General features: G+C 41.9%; 1 protein-coding gene across 17 annotated transcripts in view; it reads left to right on the plus strand.

Annotated features, from left to right (window-relative positions):
- The window catches only part of LOC114445680 (pleckstrin homology domain-containing family A member 5-like), a 210,827-nt gene that overhangs the window by 56,167 nt on the left and 131,187 nt on the right, over positions 1–23,473 (plus strand). Inside the window, exon 1 of one of the 17 annotated variants that reach the window (XM_028420878.1) lies at positions 9,034–9,276. The exons of the other annotated variants lie outside the window; for them this stretch is intronic. The gene's annotated coding sequence lies outside the window, so the exon portion shown is untranslated. Of the gene's footprint in view, positions 1–9,033; positions 9,277–23,473 lie in introns of those variants that run through there. 17 annotated transcript variants of the gene reach the window in all.

The following is a 23,473-nucleotide window of genomic DNA, read 5'->3' on the forward strand; positions in this document are numbered from 1 at the left end:
CTTTTTCATGGTCAATAAGAAAAAAAATCAAATTCCTAAAAAAACAGGTGAAACCATCAAAGATAGTAGGTACACAGCCTCATATCCTGTATGATGCTGTAAGCCTTTAAGATAGGGGAAATCCAAACCCCTTGGTTCAACAAGGCACGTTGTGTGACATGTTTTAGCCACACTGCAGCACCCGATGCTGATCACTACCACTCTAGCAAATGCACGTGGTCCCATATGCCGGGCTCAGAGAACATGAAGAAATTTAGCTGAGGGAAAATTTAATTTAAGTCAAACAACACAAGAAGTGAGAGTCACCCAATTGATGTCATTTTAGCTCCAGAGGTGAGCTGGTGTAGCCGTAGCTCAGCCGCTAAGACTGTTTGATCACCAACTGTGAGGTTGGTGGTTCAATCCCTCAGTGAGTGGTTGATGACCAATTAAGAATTGCATACCTAATGTATATATTCATATTTTCTTCTAAAACCTGCAGATTTATCACGATGGTCGGCTCTGCTTCAAGCATGTGTTGGGTGGGATTCTGGAATCTCACACCCTTATATTAGCCAGTCTTTCTCACAGCCTGTTGGATCAAGGGGACCCATATCTGTCTTTAGGGAAATTATGTCCCAGAAACACCATTCAAGGCTCTCGACTGCATGGCACACTTTTGCTTAGTGTTGCACAAATGTCACTGATGTGTGGAAGTGGAGAAAGACATTTTTATATTTTTGTTTTATTTTATTTTTTAATCATAACACTATCATAACTGTTTATATGGTTTTATTTGACGGGTTATTTGCATGTTATTTCCATCATCTACTCTTAGCTGCTCTGTGCTCTTAAGGGCTAATGTTACGACCTAGCTCAGCTGGCCAAAAGCAGGACGCAGTAAAAAGACCTAAAAAAACAAGCTAGATTTTACAAATGTTTACTATCATACATACACTACAAACAACCATCGACCAGACTAACTGGTCGGACAGACTGCACAAACATTCAGCCAACACTGAAGGTCGCCCAGCCGAATCTTTAAAAGTCCTGAGGTGCTCGTGGACTGGCTCAGTGATCAGCGCAGGAAGAAGCAGACGAGCCAATCTCCACACTCCAAGAGCTTTGATGCTAGATAGAAAGAGAGACAGAGGAGGGAGGAAAGGCAGCACAAGAAGAAATGAAGCCTAACGGCTGCTGGCCTTAACAGCTAAATTGATAATAAAAGTGTGTGACCTTCTGCAATATGTATGGAGACACTTAGAGCTATTTTACCCACTGAGGTCTTCTACCACATATAAACCTGTTTCCCTGCCATACAAAACTTGAGCTGAAGCTGCTTGGAGAAGCAGTGAAAAGTCCAGTTGCCTCATTTAAAGCCCTTGAAAGATACCAGGTCCTTGTGTCTTTTAAATTGTGATGTCTAGACCTCTTAAAACCTTCCGCCTGGATAAAAAATGCCATGTGCTAGCCAGAGATACCCTGACTGCCATTAGGTATTGGGATGAGATCCTCAGACCCATTGTGAGACCATATGCTGTTGCAGTGGGCCCTGGGTTCCTTCTGATAATGACAATGCTAGACCTCATGTGGCTGAAGTGTGTCAGCAGTTCCTGCATGATGAAGGCATTGATACTATGGACTGGCCTGCCCATTCCCCATACCTGAATCAAGTCAGGCAAAACTGGGACATCATGTCTCGTTCCATCCACCAACACCACATTGCACCACAGACTGTCCAGGAGTTGACTGATGCTTTAATCCAGGTCTGGGAGGAGATCCCTCAGGAAAGCATCTGCCGACTTATCAGGACCATGCCCAGGCATTGTAGGGAGGTCATACAGGCAGGTGGAGGCCACACACACTACTGAGCTTCATTTTGACTTGTCTTGAGGAATTTCCACTTAAGTTGGATCAGCCTGTAATGTGATTTTCCAGGACAAAGGACAGCATTATATCAGACATGCAAATGAAATCATATATTAAATCCATGTCTTCCATTAAGTTACTGCTTTTTCCCCGCTGTAATAATCTTTCTGACACAGTTGACCCTGCAGGGATGCTCTCATAGCAATGATGAAAACCTTCAATTAAAAAAAAAAAAGCTTCCAGCAGCCACGCAGTACTAAGCACCTGCAGGTTATGGCCCGAGGAACTTCTTTTTCTGGTCATCATCTGACGTTTTACTGCTGTTTAATTAGTGGTCATTAAGCACTGCAGCTGCTACACAGGCCGGCAGCCTGAAGTGTGTGCTGACAGGAGCGCTGCCTGCTCAGGCAAGTGTGTGTGTGGCAGCACCTGTAGGGCTTTTAGATCAAAACCATCCATGTGATGCAATATTCAACAAGCAGGAGCTGTGTGTGGTTATCAGATTTTCTCTAGGCTTCTTATAGGTTGTAAATGAAAATATGCATGTGATCAGTCTCATAAAATGAATTTGTTAGGTCTTTAATTTAAAAAAAAAAAATTTCCTAGAAGTTTCCTGGAAAGGACTATGTGATTAGCTGCTAATTGTTTTGGTTAAAAGCAAAGACAGTGCTCAATTTATACACTTCCAATGAATTAATTCCAATGAAATACACATACAGGATTGAAGCAACACACCTCATATAGTGACTGAAGCTTCTGTGAGCTTAGATACATATTTCTTTGAAAGATAACCCTCTCTGACTTGAGGTCAGGTGACCAAAGATAGATAGATAAACTAGGCCTGTCGCGATAGGCAATAAATCAATTAATTGCACAATAACTTTAATTGGGCTCAATACGTTTTTATGGCCATGATAAATAACATTTGCACGCTTGTTTGTTCTCTCTCTCTCTCTCCCTCTCGCTCTCTCCCTCTCTCCCTCCCTGCTAAAGAGGCTGGATGACAAAAGGCGTCACTCCTGTACGTAGTAGCGTATAAAGTGTGCAAAGTCCGGCTGTGTTTAATATGGCCCACGGCTTCTGTCTTAAAATGTGTCGAATCAACAGGTAGTTCTTATTTCTTAACTCATTGTGTGACGTTTACGTGATGCGCTGAGCAGTGTCGCCATGGTGCGTCACAGTGCTGCAGGGCTTGGATGCTGATTACAGCAACTCAGAGGGTTGAACACTAGTTCAACACTTCGACTCAATTCACCACGAGACTAAACATGCTTATTTATATAACCTGCTATCAGAGAGAGTCCGTGTTGTACGAGTGAAGTTCTCTGCCTTCTTACTGGTGGCACTTGTTCTCTTGCCCAGTCCTCTTGTGCCATCTCTGCTATCAGTTTCTTTTATGTGTTTCTGTCTACATGGTGGCGTTTTTAAAATTCACTGCACCTGATGCACGTACACACACGCAAACGCGTGAGCACACAAACACACATGCAGACACGTGCGCACACACAGGTGAGCCCACTCCCACCAGCAGGTAGAGAGTGCCTGTTTTTTGGCTCTCTGTTGCTCACGACATGCTAGTTTGTTTGACTTAATTCCATTGACTATGCTCAGATAAGCTCTGGTAATAGGCCTACAACTACTCATAATAATAATATTAATATCGACATGAATGTTAATATCATTAAACATAATAATAATAATAATGTTGATGATTGGGGACCTTTCCAGTGTTAAATGTTCTTTAGAAATTGAAGTTTATTATATAAAATGACAATAATATCGCTTATCGCAATAATTTCTCTTGGCAATTAATTGCCCAGCAAAATTTGTTATCGTGACACGCCTAAGATAAACTGACAATCAAGGGGGAATTAAATACAAGAGGAGAAGGCAAGGTGTCAGTATGCAGGGTAATGCACAAGTGTAGGGAGTAAAAAGAACCGTAATACATAAAGTAGAAAAATCTGCTGTCCTTCAATCCTTCTGAGGACCAAGGCAACAACACAGTAAGCTACACTCAACAAAAATATAAACGCAACACTTTTGTTTTTGCTCCCATGTTTCATGAGATGGACTTGAAGATCTAAACTTCATTCCAGATACACAATATTACCATTCCTCTCAAACATTGTTCACAAATCTGTCTAAATGTGTGATAGTGAGCACTTCTGCTTTGCTGAGATAATCCATCCCACCTCACAGGTGTGCCACATCAAGATGCTGATCTGACATCATGATTAGTGCACAGGTGTACCTTAACCCTCATGTGTTGTTCGGGACATTTTTGTCCTCTGAGAGAAATTTTTCTGTTTATTTTGGCCATAACTTTGTCAATATGTGGACAAATTGAATCATTTTTCCTCAATAAGCTTAATTTTACATACATTTTGTTAATATGATTTTAAAATTTTTCATAGGTCAACGGTACACTGTGGGCAAATTTTACCCCCTAATGTGTTGTTCGGGGACAAAAACGTCCCCTAACTTTAACGGTTTTAAAAATATATTAGATAAATATTTTTTTGAAATTTTTTTGCATAGACCTTTTAATTAACTTCAGTTCTAATCAACAGTAGTGAAAAAAATCATTTTCCCCCAAGATTTTAACCCTTTAATCACCAATTTTATAAGGGATGGTGCTGACAATTGAAAATAAAAAACACAAAATAACATACACACACAGTGTGTAGACACACAATTATGTGCTAAAATACTCCCTATAACTCCATATACAAGCCAGAAACTACAGTACATGAGCACAGGCCTGCAGGTAAAGGGTTAATATGGTAATTAAGTTGTTAACTGTAAAAATCACAAATTTTACCTCCTACCAACAGGGTAAACCACCAACAATCAAGAATGCATGATTATTTAGTGCCATGGCTGTGCAGTCAAAAAAAGTGTGTTTATAATGTAAGTCTATGGGACAAAATGGGAGAAAAAAAGAAAATCCAGTGCTGTGCAAAAACTAATAATGCAATAAAGTCAATTTTTTTACTGATGTTTGACATGACCAAGACTGTAATAAAGGTTCAAAAGAATCCAGTCCACATTCACCTTTTCTATTAAAAATGAGCCATATTGTGTGTTTTTTTTTTCAATTTTCAGCACCACCCCTTATAAAATTGGTGATTAAAGGGTTAAAATCCTTGGGGAAAATGATTTTTTCACTACTGTTGATTAGAACTGAAGTTAATTAAAAGGTCTATGCAAAAAAAATTCAAAAAAATATTTATCTAATATATTTTTAAAACCGTTAAAGTTAGGGGACGTTTTTGTCCCCGAACAACACATTAGGAAGAAAAAAGAAAATCCAGTGCTGTGCAAAAACTAATAATGCAATAAAGTCAATTTTTTTACTGATGTTTGACATGACCAAGACTGTAATAAAGGTTCAAAAGAATCCAGTCCACATTCACCTGGACAGAACAGCTAAAGACAGCACAAATGATTGCAGTGACAGACCTGCCATTTGCCTTTGTAGAGAACATTAAAAGTATCGGATCGGGACTTGGTATCAGCAGATACTCAAAATCAAATGACTCAGACTCAAGGGCAAAAAAACCTGATCGGGACCTCCCTAATTATTATTATCATTACTTATCATGACCCAAGGTCAAAGTCAAACCAGAATGATCCTGTGAGTGTCTAAAGTTAAACAAAATTATAGACATATCTGCAGGTTTAATTAATGCTGTCAGGGTAAATTGCCGTATTTATAGATCATGTATGGTTTACATCAGTATCTCTGAGTCCTGTTTTTATTTCATAGTTTTATTTTTAGCATCAATAAAATGCCTTAATTTGATTAACATCAGTAAGGAGTGGTGAACCTTGCTTCAACTCTCTAATAAGAGCTGCGCAGCTATAGTATGCACAGAGTCATCAGACCCTACCTTGTCTTTAATCCCTTATGTCACGTCTTCTTCCATCATCTCGTTGCACTGCTCCACATTTTTCCCTCTTAAGCTGGATTTCTAGGTGCAGACGTTGTTTTTGTCTCCCCTGCTGTCCCCTGTAAAGTTATGTAGTGCCTCCTCCATCTCTCTCTCTCTCTCTCAGCATGACCAGCATGTTTGCTTGTGGAGTACATTGTGAAGCGGTCCGGGGCGCAGATGAGACAGGGGTTGGGCTGACAGGCTGTGCTGAAGCTCATCTCAGAGATTCGAGAGTTGGCCGGGGGGCGGGGGTTTTAAGACCTAATTTGACGCCGTGCGCAGAGAACAGGACAGGAGTTCAAAAGGGCAGCACCTGATTTAATCCTATGAGGAGAAAGAAAAGGACTCAAAACACACACACATAGCTTACATCCATATACTTACCGTTCACACATTTAAACCTCTCTTCAATTTCAAAAAATACAACACAGCTGAATAAACTCATCCAAAGTGAACTTTAGCACTACACGGGGCCCCATACAAAATATATTTTCTTATTTACCTTTAGTGGTTTATAGCCAGGCAGGTACTTTGGACTCCTTTGGATTTGAAATCGGTTCCTCTGACACTGTGGAATGAATGTAGTTTATGGTGATCACTCAATTTATAAGAGGGCATCATCTCTTCAGAAACAATGCCCCATTTTCTCTTTGGACTTTTATTCTGGTAAATTGTGGATGATATAGACGTAAAAATTACAAATTGGCGGACTTCCTGTGCGTTTTAGAGTATACCTCCAAGAGACTTTTTTTGTTGTCTGGAGGTGATACATATGCGTACCAATTTTCGTGTCTGTAGGTCAAACGGGGAAGCAGATCTCATTCCAGGGGGCGCTGAAGAGCCATGTGGCCACGCCCACATATGACGATGAGGTGATATCAAAAGGTGCTCAGGGGCTGATGTCATGATAGAGTAAGAGGCAGGTAGGATGAACAAATCTAGAAACACAGCAGCTTTCTCTATGGTGGCGAAGGGTCACCTTTGTGGCGATGCCCCGCCCACACGGTGTAACATCGAGCTGCGTTTTTTTTGCTCAGCCATGTCTTCAGAACCAGGTGACAAAATCACAGGTCTGTCAGAGTATTTCCCTAGGAGGAGTTCGTTCAAATACAAGGTGTGGAACATGGATAATCAGCCTGAACACAATTCATACCGCCAGTAGGTGGCACTATGAGAGTTTGTGGTCATTAGCATATCAATCTGTTCAGAATGACAGGCTCAGCATGCCTGATTTTTTTCATCCACATCGGATGAAGTATGTGGGAGATACAGCAACAAACACATCCATTTCCTGTGCGTTGGCGAAGGGTCAACTTCGTGGTGGCGCCACAGCCAGACCGTATGACGAAGTGCTGTGCTTTTGATAACTTTTGGTCCCTGGCCCCTTAATGGCAAGCACACCAATTTTCAGCCGTATCAAGCGATTCCCCTAGGAGGAGTTCACAAAAGTGCGGGGTGTGCAAATTGGAACAAGGCGTGTTTTTTTCAAAATGGCGGACTTCCTGTACATCGTGGAATTTTCGTCCAAGAGGCTTGGAGGTCACGAGGCGATACATCAGTGTACCGAGTTTCAGGTCTGTAGCAGTTGCGGTGAATATTTTCACAATTTAGGGGGCGCTGCAGAGCCATGCAGCCACGCCTGCCAATGGCGACAGTGTCAAGTAAAAATTTTAGTTGGGGGACAATTTTGGGTAAAGTTTGGTGAGTTTTTGACCACGTTCAGGGGGTCAAAATCGCGTCCAAAGACGCGGGAGAATCATAATAATAATTCCTTGCATTTCAATAGGGCTCTTGCACCTTTCGGTGCTCGGGCTCTAATAATTGACTCGCACGTGACCGGCAGTCACATGATGAAAATTCAGTGAGTTTTTGGCTGATCTCCAGGCTTTTTAAAGCTAATGTGAGTGAAAAAAGTAGTTAGTAGAGGCTGTAAAAAGGTATATGTTCAGACTGCTGGACAAAGTGAACCAATTCTGATTTTTTTCCCCATATGTGACCTGATATGATCTGATATTTTCATGACAGTCTGAACAGCTCAATTCTGATTTTTTTTAATCTGAATCAGGCCACTTTCATATGTGGTTGTAAATCAGATTTGTAATATGTATGATTTTGCAATGCGACCTGTGTCAACGGCCATGCTGCATATATCCGTCTTTTGCATCAGTGAATTACAATTCTGCGACACACGAGCGGTAAGACGAACAACAACCATGGCGGACGACGGAGCGGAAAGCAGTCAGTGGAAAGGGGAAAATTCTATTCAAGTGAAACTAGAGGGCTTCATATAACCGGGTTGTATTTTGAAAGTATTACAAAGCAAATGGCAGAGCAAGGGGAAAAAAGCTCCTGGCTGCAAAGTCAAAGGAAGAAGGGGGGGTCCCTGGAGCTGTATCGCTCCTCTGTGCTTCCTGACTACGATGGGGAAGTTGAAGCAGGAAAGGTTAACAAATAATGGTAGTAGTAAAATAAAGACTACAAAGAATACTAATTTATTTGTTTATTATGCATCTGCGCAATATTATAGTTCAGGATTTCTGAAAAATATACCCTCATCTAGTGATATCAGCACAAAACATGTTGCGGAATATTTACACAATTGTTTTTGTCATGTTATAATATTTTACAGACACTATCATTTCACTCTGTACACTGAACACAGGAGCGCAGCTTCACTGAATGACATCCGGTGTGGTCTGGGTATGTCTGAAGCATGCTGCTGCTGTTGTGAGCGGGCGCACCTACAGTTATAAAACAATTTATTAGACTAAAACATTGAAATACGTCAATGTTCATATGCTCAAAATGGACGGGGCAACCTAACACAGACAAGGCAGCTTTCCGTTTTTAGGTGACATACGATGTTTGTAGTTGACACTTTATTGATCCGCGAGGGGAAATTCAGGATGCAAACTTTTTTTCCGTTGTCTATTTTCATGAAATGCTGCCACACTGCAGATGACTCTGACATGATAGAGGAGGACTGACTTAAATGACACGGTCAAAGCTAAATAAATATTCAGCAAACCGCCGGGCTGGTACTCTCTGTCTCTAGTGGGTCGGGCTAAACCAAAGTAGTGAAAACAAGGGGGTGTTCAAAGATCGACTGTTCCCCTATAAAACTGGTGCGCCGAAAACACCCCCATTAGCACTTTCCTTAGTACATTCCTCCTGATAAAATTAACGCTACACAAATTCGACCAATCAGAATTTTGGTCAAGCCAGAACCTATCGACTAGATATTCTTATTTTTTTTAACAACTTGAATCCTTCTTTACCTTTGTCCAGCCATTTCACGGCAACACACACACACAGCTTCCAGCAATCACATCATGAAATATGCAAACTCATGCTAACAAAAATGAGTGGAAATTCAGAGACTGTGTTACAGCCAGCGACACAAACACAACAAAGCTGCTTTGTTGTGCGGCACACAGGGAATCTCGGCTGGTTGTTTAGGACAAGTGTGTTTGTGAAGAAAACAATACCGGTAAGTTTGTGCCGTTTCCTTCTTGAAAGTGTTACCTGACTTGTGAGTGCGCACTACTAGTTTTTTCATCTGCGGTGGTCTTGTTTGTGGCAACGGAATCACGCTCTCTGCTCTTACCCAGCCATTACCTTAAAAACACACACACTCCTACACACACACACGCACACATGATGTGTCAGACCTCTGGCTTTAATTCAAGGGGATAATTACAGGAAAGAGCTTTTTGGCTCTGAATGCCATTTGATTGCACTGTTGCCTCTTCCTCTACTGAAAGTCGGGAGTGAGTGTGTGTGTGTGTGTGTGTGTGTGTGTGTGTGTGTGTGTGCGTGTGTTGCCACGGCAACATCATGGCAGGAAGGGGTGTCAGAGTGACTGTTTTTAGATTGGTGAAGATGATAAAAACAGGAATCTCCTGCACAGAGTTCACGCTGATTAAAGATCCTACACCGTCTCAGTGTGTCGCTGCTCATTATGCAGCAGCACTAGGAAACCAAAGTATTTTTACCTGTGCAGGTGTTGCTGTGTCACCATTAACAAGCTGCTTTACTAATAACACTATTATAACAGCATGAGGGCACCTACTGTAGTTAACCATCCATCCATCATCTATTAACCTGCTTCGTCAGGGTCACAGTGGGCTGGAGCCTATCCCAGCTATTGATGGGTTGTTAGTGATGTCATCACATGGCACGCAGAACGATTCTCTGGCTCATGGTGTATAGAGGGATGATTGGTGCTTTGGGTGCGAGAGGTCCAGGGTTTGAAACTTGGATGAGCTGTTTAGATTCGGTGGTGCATGTCGGGCAGATGCGAGAATGGGCTGTCAGCGGCGAGCGGACACACACACACATCAGACACGCAGCTTTTCAAAGACTGATGCTGTGTAAAATGATACACAATTATGGGCGAACCAACCCGGCGGGTTCGGGCCAAGATCTTCACCTTTAGACTGGACACGCAGGATAGCTTTGACCAGACAAAATCATCCTCCTCTTCATGCTTCCTTGGACGCAGTAACTGCACATTTGCATTATTGACTGCTAGGTACATACATCGCAGCAGTTGCAGAAGTACCATACATGGCAGCGGCATGAATCAACGAGCAATTAGCTGTAGTAGTCAACTATTAGTCAACTATTAGTCAACTATTAGTCGAATACATAAAGGTAGTCGATAACTGCTTCTATCAGCCTGTTGTTTGACTGTTTCCAAACTACCGTATTTTCACGGCCATAAGGCGCACCGCATTATAAGGCGCAGTGTCAGTTACACGGTCTATTTCTGTCCTCAGCGCATACACAAGGCGCACCGTACTACAAGGCGCAGGTTACGCTAAAACATACCAGTACGTAAATTCAGTAAAAACCGGCTGGATATCAGCGAGGAGCCGTTGCAGCCTCTCTCTCGACGTTGGCAGCGACAGAGAAACAGCGTGTGTGTTTCTATGGGCAGAGCAGTGGCTGCTGCTGAATGCCTGTTGTGATTCCAACTTTATCTTTACACTTTATTAACAAATAAAGACCATCTTTGGATATAAATTGCACCACAGTGATTCCTAATTCATTATTGCTCTGAAATTATGCCGGCTTTCACAAAAGCTCGGACAACACTGAGACGCTAAGACGCATGCTACGCTAAAACATACCAGTACGTAAATAAAAAGGTAACGGGACAAAAACATAGAGTTAAGTCGAACTTTATTACAGCTATGTACAATACACTCACATTTTAATCAATCCTCTCCCGCAAACCCATCAAAGTCCTCATCTTCAGTGTCAGAATAAAACAACTGTGCGAGTGCTTGCATACCAGCTTCCCTCTCATCGCTGTCAGAGTCACTGTCGTTGCCGGCTGGCTGTTCGGAAATTACGCCGGCTTTCACAAAAGCTCGAACAACAGTCAATGCAGAAACATGAGCCCATGTGTCCACAATCCACTCACATATGGTGGCGTAACTCGCCCGGCGCTGCCTCCCATTCTTGGTAAAACTGTGCTCGCCGTCTGCCATCGATCGCTCCCACACCGCTCGCAGCTTAGCTTTAAACGCCCTGTTTACTCCGATATCCAGCGGTTGAAGTTCTTTGGTTAACCCTCCCGGGATAACGGCAAGCTCCGAATTCGTCTGCTTCACCTGGTTTTTTACTCCAGCGGTGAGATGGGCGCGCATGGAGTCACAGATCAGCAGCGAGGGTGATACGTGGAAAAAAACCACCCGGTCTCTTTACGTAAACTTCCCTGAGCAACTCTCCTGCGATCGGACCCTCGCATCTCAGCTTTAAGACAGAGAGTTACGTTGCGCTGCAGAAGCGAAAACCCAGGAAACATCCTCCGCAAGCCGCTCACATCTCTATCAGCAGCGATTCAGTAAAAACCGGCTGGATATCAGTGAGGAGCCGGTGCAGCCTCTCTCTCGACGGTGGCAGTGACAGAGAAACAGCGTGTGTGTTTCTATGGGCAGAACAGTGGCTGCTGCTGAATGCCTGTTGTGATTCCAACTTTATCTTTACACTTTATTAATAAATAAAGACCATCTTCGGATATACGTTGTCCCGCATTTTAATCAGATGCACCACAGTGATTCCTAATTCATCCTTACCAGTGGCTGACTGTACAGAACATTTATTACAACAATAAACAGGAAACAACTGCGCGAGTTCAAACCTGCCAGCTTCCCTCTCGTCACTGTCAGAGTCACAGCCACACACGTTGCCGGCTGGCTGTTCGGAAATTATTATTATTATTGTTCGGAAATTATGCCGGCTTTCACAAAAGCTCGGGCAACAGTCACTGCAGAAACATGAGCCCATGTGTCCACAATCCATTCACATAACTGACGTAACTCACCCGGCGCTGCCTCCCAGTAAAGCTGTGCTCGCTGTCCGCCATCCATCGCTCCCACACCGCTCGCAACTTTACTTTGAACGCCCTGTTTACGCCGATGTCCAGCGGTTGGAGTTCTTTGTTAACCCTCCCGGGATAACGGCAAGCTATGAATTCATCTGCTTCGCCTGTATTTTTACACCAGCGGTGAGACGGGCGTACGCGGAGTCGCGGATCAGCAGCGAGGGTGATGCGTGGAAAAAAACCACCCGGTCTCTATACATAAACTTCCCTGAGCCACTCCTCGTCTCCTCATTTCTCCTTAACAAAGACTCCTGCTGGAAACATTTCTTTAGGCAGAGTCTTTCTCTTCCATAGGTGGAAGTTTCTGTCCATTACCATCCAGTCCACCACTACAGTCCGTATTGATACAGTGCTGGTCCCCATTCTCTCCACAGTTTGGTTCACGGGGATTTCGAAAGTGAGGTGGACTTCATCCATGTTGGTGATGTGACTGGGCTGGATGTTTTTGCTGGCAATGTTGTCACTGCATAACGCGGAAGCTGTAATCCGCTGGAAGTTGCTGCGCCAGTACCGTAGCATTCAGCTGATTGGTGAATTGCTGCCAGCGTACGTAGTGTACGCTGGCAGCAATTCACCAATCGGCTGAACCGGTGTGTTATGTAGTATCCATCTGATTGGTTCATCGCTGCTAGTGTACGTAGTGTACGTATGACGTACTGTTCAGCTGATTGGTGAATTGCTGCCAGCGTACGTAGTTTACGTACCACGTCCCCTTGTCTGGTACTCAACCCATACACAAGGCGCACCGTATTATAAGGCGCAGGGCCGACTTTTGAGAAAATTTTAGACTTTTAGGTGCGCCTTATAGTCGTGAAAATACGGTATTAATTAACACTAGAAAAGCATTTCCTGAAGAAAATGCAAGTTTGATTGCCGCAGCTGAAGCATTGCTTTGAATGCTGATGTGAACGATTGCTCTGAATTGCTGGAGAATCTGCAATCTGAACTTAATTTGCTGAAACACAGTTAAGAATTTAGAAAGATGAAGCTCTTATCTGGAAAAGTAGAAAATGTTTTAATATTATGAAGATATGAAAGAGAAACAGCTGAAGACAAGAACAGTATGAAGTCACGACCTTAAAGAATAGCCTGTGAATATACCATATGAAAGGTCTGAGGGTGGAATAATACCATAAGACTATAAGAAGCTCAGGCTGTGTGATTTGAATGTGGAAAAGTAGTATACAGCTGAAGGATGATCAATATGACAGATATAATGCTTAAAGTCTGATAAAGACTACAAATATGGCCGCTTTGTATGCTTCTAGTGTGTCAGCATGTCACCATGGTAACAGCCCTGCCTGCCTGCCTGCCTGCCTGCATCCATGGCAACCGGAATGTTTATCAGCTGCCCCTAACTGCAGCTCTCTTTCCCCCTCCTAATGCATTTCCTATGTAAAACCACCCTCCGAACAACGTCTCATATTCTCCAAACCGAAGACTTTAGACGAAAAATAAGAACACCGTCAGAATCCCAAGAAGTTGCTCTACAACTGGTACGATTTTTATGTCTGGGATGTCGAAGATGTGGAGATGGCGGCGAGTTAGAAAATATGGCAGCTCTGCTTCTCTGTTTTTGGTTTTACATTATGTCTTAATGGAGGAATGACCGGCACTCTCCCCGAACAGCTCGATCTACAGGCAAAACTGTTTGGTGTTGAGTTTTAAGACCGACACCAACAGAACCCAGACCATTTTTCCTTCGAACTGGTGGCCAAATTATCCCTGTCAGACAAAAGGTGCAGACGTGACAGCAGGATAGAAACGCAGAAACTGGTTTAATTTTTTTCCCTCCCGCACTCTGAGCGATGACTCACCCACTCTAGCTCCCAACATTCCACGCAATACACACTAATGTTAAACTCAGAGGAGACCTCAAAAACCACTTCATCTTTAATCCCCTGTCATTTGAAGACGGAGCTGAACTTCCAAATTCTGAATACAACTTTTGAAGACCAAGACGTTGGAAGTATTTTAAGCCTCGAATGGTTTCTCTAACTTAATATTTGTAGGAGCAGTAGCATTTTGCAAAATGCATGGTTTGAAGGGCTCTCCCATTGACTCCAATGTTAATTTGAGGGTGGAAAATGTTTAATATTTTTAATATTATAATATTTGTAATTATTATTGAAGGTTTCCGGGAATGTCCTTAATGAGCTGAATCTTTTGATGTTTGAATGGTTTGAATCGGCCCATGCATTCTGAAGATATGCTGAGCCAAAAAACGTACGGAAGAATAATAATAATAATAATAATAATAAAGACGTAGAAGAACAAGAGTTTGATTGCCTAGCAACGGCAATCAAACTAATTAATAGCTTGATAACAGCTTAATAACAAAGGCAGACTTCAGACACTAACAAGGCCACCAGAAGTGATTAGGATACAGGCTGCAGCTACCTTGACTGTATAAATAGACAGATGACACAGTCTTGCCTCTGGAAACCTCACTTTTGGCTTGACTTCGGTCTGATGCCAATGCAGAGTGATGCTGAGCGAGCTTTTCCCCACTATAACACTGCTATGTGTGCTATAGACTGGAGGCACCATTTCCACCCGAGTGCCATCTTAAGCGCTGCTTTAACCAATGGTGAAAACCCAAGGAAATCTGACCTTTTTGTTTTTTAAAGATGTCAGTGACACCAATCTGCTTTGGTTTGTTTCAGTGTGTGGATAAGCCTAGTCGTACGTTGCCATGGAAACAAGCTGGACTCCCTTATGTCTTTCATAAGAACGAAGGAGTCGGTGATGACATTATCTGTGTCAACCCTTACATGTTATAGTTGCTGCAAAGATCTGATATATTGTATGTAGAAAAAAGTGTGTGTGGTAATTGTGTTTATGTAAGTACCCTGCTGTGTGCTTCTTGTGTGTCCTACATTGGGCTAGTGGTTGTGGTGTTGGTGGTGGTGGTTTACTAACCCTGTCATTAGTGTCACTCACACACACACATGCACAAACCCATACATGGATAATTGTCCTCCTTAAAGTTGTGTGGGCCTCATTTGGCAAAAACTTTAACCCTTTTATCTTAAACTGGGAGCCAGTTTTACAAAAGATAGTTTGCACTGTTGTCTTGTGTTTGCTCCAGTCTAGATTTTGGCCTTAGATCGATTCACACAGGAAAATCTGACTTAAGTGAGCTTAAAATTCCACCCAGTTATAAGCTGTGTTAAACCAGCCTAATTACGCTCAGTAGCAAAACACAGAGAGAGGTTAATGTCCACCCTTGTTATTTATTAAAAACCTTTGCAGGTTTTCACAGTAGATTATCTTTATTGGTAGTATGAATAAGTGGCACAATCAGCAGAGCTATGATTGTTACAAACCAGAGATAGCAGACAGCTACCCAAGGCCCCCCAGTTCCAGAAGATTAATCCTCATCCTGTCCTGTCATGGGAACCTTGTGAAATCCAAACTTTGACAGTTAAATTGTTGAATTAAATATGATTTATGATATACTCTAGAACAGGAACAGATTCCCTGTTCTGGTGGAGTATGTAACAAGCTTAAGTCACGTAACTTCGCCTCCTTCGTTTAGTCTGCGCTCACTCAAAGCGAAGTGCTCTTTGAGTATATTTAGGTAACTGGTTCCATAGTAGTGGTGCCTCATAGCTAAAACCCGTCCTCCCATTCTACTTTTATGAATCCTAGGAACTACAAGTAAACCTGCTCTCAGAGATCTGAGTGTCCTATTAGGAACATACGGTACTATCGGGTCCTGCAAATATAGTGGAGCAAGTCCATGAAGAGCCTTGTAGGTAAGAAGAAGGAGCCAGTGAAGAGACGCTTGAACAGGAGAGATATGATCCCTTTGGGTGATTCCTGTCAGAACTGTAGCTGCTGCTTTCTGGATTAGCTGCAGACTGTTGATGGAGTAATGTGGACATCCAGACAATAAGGAGTTGCAGTAGTCTTGAAGTGACAAAAGCATGGATGAGCTTTTCAGCATCACTCTGAGAGAGGATGCTCCTGATATTAGCAATATTACACAGGTGAAAGAAGGCGGTCTTGGAGACTCTTGGTTCCTCACAGTTGTACTGGAGGCCTTTATTTCAAGTATTTTAGAAATAAAGGTGATGTTGGAGATCGGTCTGTAGTTTCCTAAAACGTCCGGGTCCAGTGAAGGTTTTTTAAGTATCAGAATGATCAAAGCAGTTTTAAAAGCCTGTGGTACATATCCTGTTTCCAGAGACAGGCTGATCTGTCCTAGCTCAGGTCAGCTCAGGGAGGCCGATGGGCACGAAGCAGTCAGGCTCTATTTCCAGAAGTAGCAGTGTAACCTCGGAGGTCACAGAGAGATCGTGGTTGATTTGTCCTCTAATATTAGTGATTTTTTCAGTGAAGAAGCTCATGAAGTCTTCACTCCTAAGAGCTGCAGGAATGCGAGGCTCCACAGAGCTGTGGCTCTTTGTCAGCTTGGCTACAGCGTTAAAGAGAAAGCCCCGGTTTTTCTTGTTTTCTTCTACTAGTGATGAATAGTAAGCTGTCCTAGCTTTACGAAGGGCCTTCTTATACATCAGCAAACTGTCTCTCCAGGCCCTCTGGGATTCATCTGATTTAGAGGACTGCCACTTCCTCTCCATCCTTCGTGTAGTCCTTTTCAGTGATCGGACACTTGAGTTATACCACGGAGCAAGCCTCTTCTGATTTGTAGTTTTCTTCTTCAGTGAAGCAATGCTGTTCAAGACTGAGTGTAATGTGTCTGCTGTGTTGTTGACAAGTTGGTACCCCCAACAGTACTTATACATGGGACTGTGGGGAGTACTGGTTCGATTACTGTCCTAAACTCTGATACGGCATCTTCAGACAGACATCTGCTCTAGTAGACCTTTTCCTCAGATGCTGATAGGTCTGAAAGAGTGAAGTTGAAGGTGAGTGGTCTGAAAGAACAGGATTTTGAGACCACACTTGCAGGTTCTCAGCTTCTAGGCCATAGGTGAGAACCAGATAGACGATACACTACGACGAGTAAAACAAATTCTGACTTCCCACACCACTTCAATAACATTATTAAGCTTAGTGTTTCTATGTGTATTTGTATTTAATATGTTTTTAACGGAGGGCGGCAGTCCTCCAGAAGCAGCAGAGAGGTGTGTAGGACAGCGACTCTGCCTCCTGGCCCCGACCCTGGGTTGTCAGGTTGGTCTAATAAACTTGGCTATGTTGCTAGAAATAAGAGCTGCACCACCCCGGGTGGGATGAATGCTGTCTCCTCTCCTAATAAGACCAGGTTTCCCCCAGAAGGTTTCCAAGTTATCTATAAAGGCCACGTTTTCTGGACACCACCAGGACAGCCAGTGACGGAGCGAGGACATGCAGCTAAACATGTCGTCACTAGTAAGATTCGGGAGGGGACCAGAGAACGCTACGGAGTCCGACATGGTTTTAGCTAAATTACACACCGACTCAATATTAACTTTAGTGACCTCTGACTGGCAAAGCCGGGTGTCATTAACACCGACGTGAATTATAATCCTACTGTATTTATGCTTATCTCTCACCAGCAGCTTCATGTTACCCTCTATGTCGCCCACTCTGGCCCCCGGGACACACTTAACTATAGCCGCCGGTGTAGGCTTTGCATTACCGCCACCCAACCTCTCTGACTTCCCGGCTGCTCGGAGGCTGCCAACATCAGCTAAGGCAGGCCGGTCCTGCCTTAGCGGGAACTGCTGCTGGCTAGCTGTAACAAGTATGTCAAATGCAGAAAGTCCGTAGCACCAACAGCGCACAGCAAGTGAACAAACAGTGTCGAAACAGGAAATGACGCAATACGTTACCGGGCTGGAGACGACGTCAGATGACAAGTGTGATGTGGGACAATGCTGAAACTGAATCAGACATCTGGAACTCTCTGCTAATATGCTAACTCCTACTATCTTTCATAGATTATCTGAAGCTGTTTCCTCTTCTGCAATTTATTGATATATTAGTTGAAGCTAGCTCACGATGTTGACTGACATTTCATCCAATCACCTGAAAGCACCTGTCCTTTCCACACTGTTTCTAAGGGCAGCTTCACTATTAACACTGTTCAACGAGAGCAGCCAATCAGTGAGTTTATAGTCCTAGAAGTATTGAGTAAATGCTAAAAAATGCTAATGTACTTAGCTGCAAAATTTGTCCTCATCACTGTGGAACCCGCAGCGGAGCTTAAAACTAACAAGATGTCAGTCTTGATTTACAGATTTAAGAGAAAATTAGTCCTCAAGATGATCTAAATAAGGCAATATTGTGCAGCAGATTAAATCAGAAGTGTATTATTCAAATCTGAGTAATAGTTAAAGGTTAATTTTGTGAACCTGGTTACGCAAAAGCATGTAAAAGTGATTCTACCGTTTTTAGATTTTTAGACATCCTGACCATTAAATGTGTGTGTGGCTTAAGACTGACAGTATCTATCTAAACAACTGCAGCCAGCAGCCGGCAGCCAGCCCCTAAAATTGCCAGGAATTGTGGGTAAAAAGAAAGATTGATGTTAAAATCTGACAGCCTGTGGCCAGTAGTGCTTTTAAAGTCTTGCATAATAAAAAAGAAGCGAGGACAAACTGCTTCCCTGCACTTAACTGTGCTGATTAGTAAATTACAGCTGTGCATCAGTTATTATTCATCAGACTCTCAAAGTAGATCTGCATCCTATTTGAGCATAGGATTTTTTGTAATCTTACACTATGATCCCTTAATAGTTAATCTGTAGAAGTTTTGTATTATGTAATATTGCTTCGACTGTGCAGTTTCAATGAAAATGAGTCCTCTGATTGGGTACGTTAGAAAAAAGAATTCTTTATTGTGTTTTGTATGGCAGTATCTTTGTCTGTGTTGGCAGCTAGTTTGTAGCAACTACGTTTGTGATGGTATGGTCTGTTAGTGTCAGACTATAAAAGTTGTATGCTAGTGCATTAGTGCAATGGCAGCAGTTGCAGCAGTTGTTTGTAGATAACCATTAGGACTGTGTATAGTTTTAGGACACTACGATACAATACTTACCTCGATACAGTGATAGCAATACTGATACTAATACCAATATTGATATAATATACAATATACAACTGCTGTCTAAAACCGTAGAAAAAAGAGCTTAAAATGTGACTTGCTAGGTACCGATTAGGTAATCTAATAATAGGCAGGCTCATCTCATCACTAAGTTGACAAAACTGTTAATAAATAATCTTGACATTTCAGTTCTTCCCCTGAACCACTTAATGTGATTTAATTTAATTTTCTATTGTAGTGTTCAGTCGGACGTAACGAGAGGATGGCAAAAAGGCACCAAACAAGCTGTTGCTTCATTGTTAGAACTAGAAAAGTTGCCTTAGACCACATATGGGGTTGATGAATTAATAATTAAAAAAATGGATGACCAAAAAAATTTAGTAATTAATTATTAGTTATTAGTTATTAACATTTGTTAAGAGGAGCTGATGGAAGTATCTAAGGAGTCAACCATCTCATTTTATCCTTATTATCTTTGATAGCCGAGCATGTGTAACAGCGATTGAAATGTGACAATAAAACAAAAAATAAATAATAAAATAAAAAACACAAAATCTCGTCTGATATCATTCAAAGTCAGGGGAAAAAATTGTCATGAAAATGCATGGAGCTTGGTTATTGGTAATAGGAGCACCTCTATTATGCTTATCAACAGTACCAATTGAAATATCTTTTATGGTATATCATATATGGTGCACAAAAAATAACAGAAGTCATCCAGAGGTCAGAGGGTGCCTTGACACAGACACGAGATCTGCACCTGCAATATACTAAAATAGTCTACAGTCAGGAGGGTGGTGGTGGTGGTGGGTGGATCATAACATTACGAAGATATCTGAGCTGCCATTTCAATCGTGACAGTACCTAGCTGGATTTGGACGTACTTCACATGCATCCAATCAGGAGGGCACTCCTGGGTAGACGTCATCTGCCCTAGGGACACCTTGGGAGGGGTGCCATTTTACACATTGAGGTGTTGCATATTGTTATTTCAAAGAAATCTGGGCTTTTTTTTTTTTTTTTTTGGAACATGCTGTTTGTCTTCCGGTTCCTAACCTCAGGAGGAGCTATTAGGAGATGGAATTATGATACAGAGAAAGAGGAGGGGGGTGTGAATATGCAATTAAGATAGGAAATTGTAGAAAAAAAATACAATTAAAAATTAAAGATTAGAATTTATTGATCTTAGAAAATGGAAAAAGAAGAGGAGAGACATGCAAAATAAAAGGAGACCTGCGCCTACTTTTAAACATGAAGTTCAAATCTTCATAATTCTGCTTCCACATTGTTAACATGCTGTTTTTTTACTTCTATAGCTCAGGGCTGTTTATACAAGCAAAATACATAGCAGAGGAATTAGGTGTTGTGCAGATACACAGAAAGAAATGTTAGTAGAAATCAGAGATGGGGGACTCGAGTCACATGAGTACTTAAAATACTTAAAATGGCACTTAAACTTTAGGTCTGTTCAATTTTGGCCAGTCGTCCAGTAAAATCCATTTAAATGTTGCTTTCGGGGCAAATATTGTTATGCGATTAAAATGTGAATAATCAAGATTAATTCATTACAAAGCCTCTAATTAATGAGTTTTTTTATTTACTTATTAAGTATTGAACTTATAGTCTGGTTTCTATAAGTGTCAAAGTTTTTGTCTGAATCATGCCGTGAACCAACCCCAATTTTCCAACTGTCTGTGAGAATTGATTAATCATTGCTGATAAATATGTGATATATCAATCACTTAAGTGTGTTGCTGTAACCTGGGGCTGCTCATGGTTTTTTCATGAGGCTCCATGAAATAAGCTAAGACATGAATTTAGCTCATTATGAAGCTGCATCCTCGTACATAAAGTTTAAAACCTAATTTAGTTCTTTACAGGTGGAGCATCTCTTGAATCTCATCTTTTCACTGGTTCTTTTTACACTTACTGACGTACTTTTATGAGACATCTTTTTTTTATCCAGCTTGGTGCCTCTGAAGTGTTTTTTTTAAGAAGTCGACTATGATAACATGTCACAGAAGCACTGGTTACTCTCCAACTGCTTTGCATAAAAAAAATGTCAATCTGTCAGCCTATATATTGTGTGTACACTGCTATCAAAGTAGCTGAAAGTTTCTTTTTTTGCATGATGCCTAAACTGCTGACAAAGTAGCACGTTGCACGTTGAATTGTAGGTTGAGTGTTGCCTCGCAGTGTGCCTTTCTGTCTGTTTGGACTGTATGATTGTTGACAGTAATGCAGGTGAGAAATGGCAGCTGTTACTGCTTCACTCATATGCACACACACACCGACTGTTTGACGTCAGCAGCCAAACAGCAGCCGGGAACTGTTTGCTATTCTGTTGCGGTGGTTTGAGAGAATGAGGCAGAACGTGCTGGCTGGAAAACACTGCGCCGGCTTGGCAACTGCTAACGTTTTGTAGTCGAGCAATGGGTGCTTGTGGTTAGAGTGTGTGTATGTGAGAGAAAGTGTTGGCCAACACTGTTTCCTAATTGAAATCTCTAAAAGGTGCTCAGCCAACCGGTCATTGCTCATGCCCACATAGACACAGATATTGGTAGCGGGCCAGCTAGTCGAGCCAGATCCCCCCCCCACAAAAGCACACATAGTGAGTGGGTTGGTGCCTGGCCAGCAGTAGCTAGTACAAAGTGCCGTGTCAGCAGTGAGAATGAAAGAGAGAGAGAGAGAACTGATTGTGACTGTGACCTTTGAACTCTTATATGCAGATGAGTTTGGCATCGGGCAGATGAATGATTATTTATGCTGATTTAGATGGTTTTTAAATAGATTATGAAAGTGTTAAATTAGCTCCACCCGTATGGGATTATATACTGGAGAGGATTAGATTTACACCTCAGCATTTGTTCCTGGGGTGATTAAGACCCCGTTCGCACTGGGGAAATCAATCCGGCTAGAGTGGGATTTGGGCCGTATCTGGATATATCCAGAGAGTTTTTATCTGAGTCTGAACAGCGCGAATCCAGATATATCCAGAGTGATTTCAATCCACCTCTCGAGGTGGATCTAGCCGGATTGGCTCAAATCTGGCTAAGGTCTGAACGCAAATGCGGCTAGCAAATCCTGCTAGTGACATCATGCTTCTGGGTTCACGGGGACAGTGTCAGGGTCGTTTACAAATGCCATGTGTAAACAACCTTCGAACTACGACAGCTTTGCCCCGAGTTCATTTTTGACATGGCTACAAAGGAATAAACTGTGTTTTGGACTAAAAAAAAACAAAAGAAGGAACGACACTGAGAAAAAAAAACACACGACACATGCATGCATGCTGTCCTACTGCGGCTGTCCTATCCCACTCTAGCTGGATTGACTTTCTCCATTGTGAACAAGGGCCTAAGTGGTACTAGTGTTGACTTTTTTTCTACTTTGAACTGGATTAAAACTGGATTTGTTTAAAATAAATAAATACAAATTTCAGAGTCCTGATATTGTGGTTGGAATTCAGAATTCAAAGTTATAAATGTCAAAACACAAACTTCCAAACTCATAATTTAAAATAACATGTCTGAATTCCATATCACGCTCGGGATCAGAAATCAGTTTGTAAACTCATAAACATGATTTTAACAACAAATATTCTAAAATTAAAGGTGTTTGGGTTTTTTTCCTTTATTGTCAATAAACTCAGAATTCTCAGCAAAATGTTTCAGTTTCTTTTAAAGTGGAAAAAAATGTTTAAACTCAAAATTTTGAGCTTACAGTTACTAAACTCAGAAGTCTGAGCAAAAAATAAATCAAAAAGGAGTTTAAATTCAGAAATTGTAAGTTGTAAAACGTGAGTTTTTTCCAACTCCTCACAATTCAAGTCAGTTCGTTTTTGCAGTTAGGTAATGTCTGAATAGATTTAACTGAAAAAAGGAATTTATTTTTGTTTTACAGTGACCCTATTCTTCCATGATCTGTAAACACACCTCTTTTTAATATTGAAGAGATTAACATAAGGAAATGACTGATGTTACCATGAAATTTTGCTCCTTGAAGTTTGTCCCTGCACTAACAATATTGCATTGAAATAAAAGGAATTGACTGGAGTGAGCCCTGTGGAGTGCAGTGCTGAGAGGGCTCAGTGAGGTGCTCTTTTCATGGGGAAAAGCTACATTTTGGTCAAACTGTACCATCTTTGGAGGTTGACTGATGGCCGGTGGCTCATTTGATGCACTCATACTCAAAGTAGAGTCATAGCAACAGCTTAGCGGAAGGATTATTCTGCATTGTTTTGATGCTTTGGCGTACTAAATGTGTGCTGCTGCTCAGGGCAAAAGGTCCATGGGCC

The sequence above is a fragment of the Parambassis ranga genome, chromosome 2 (genome assembly GCF_900634625.1).
Source record: "Parambassis ranga chromosome 2, fParRan2.1, whole genome shotgun sequence".
NCBI lineage: Eukaryota > Metazoa > Chordata > Actinopteri > Ambassidae > Parambassis > Parambassis ranga.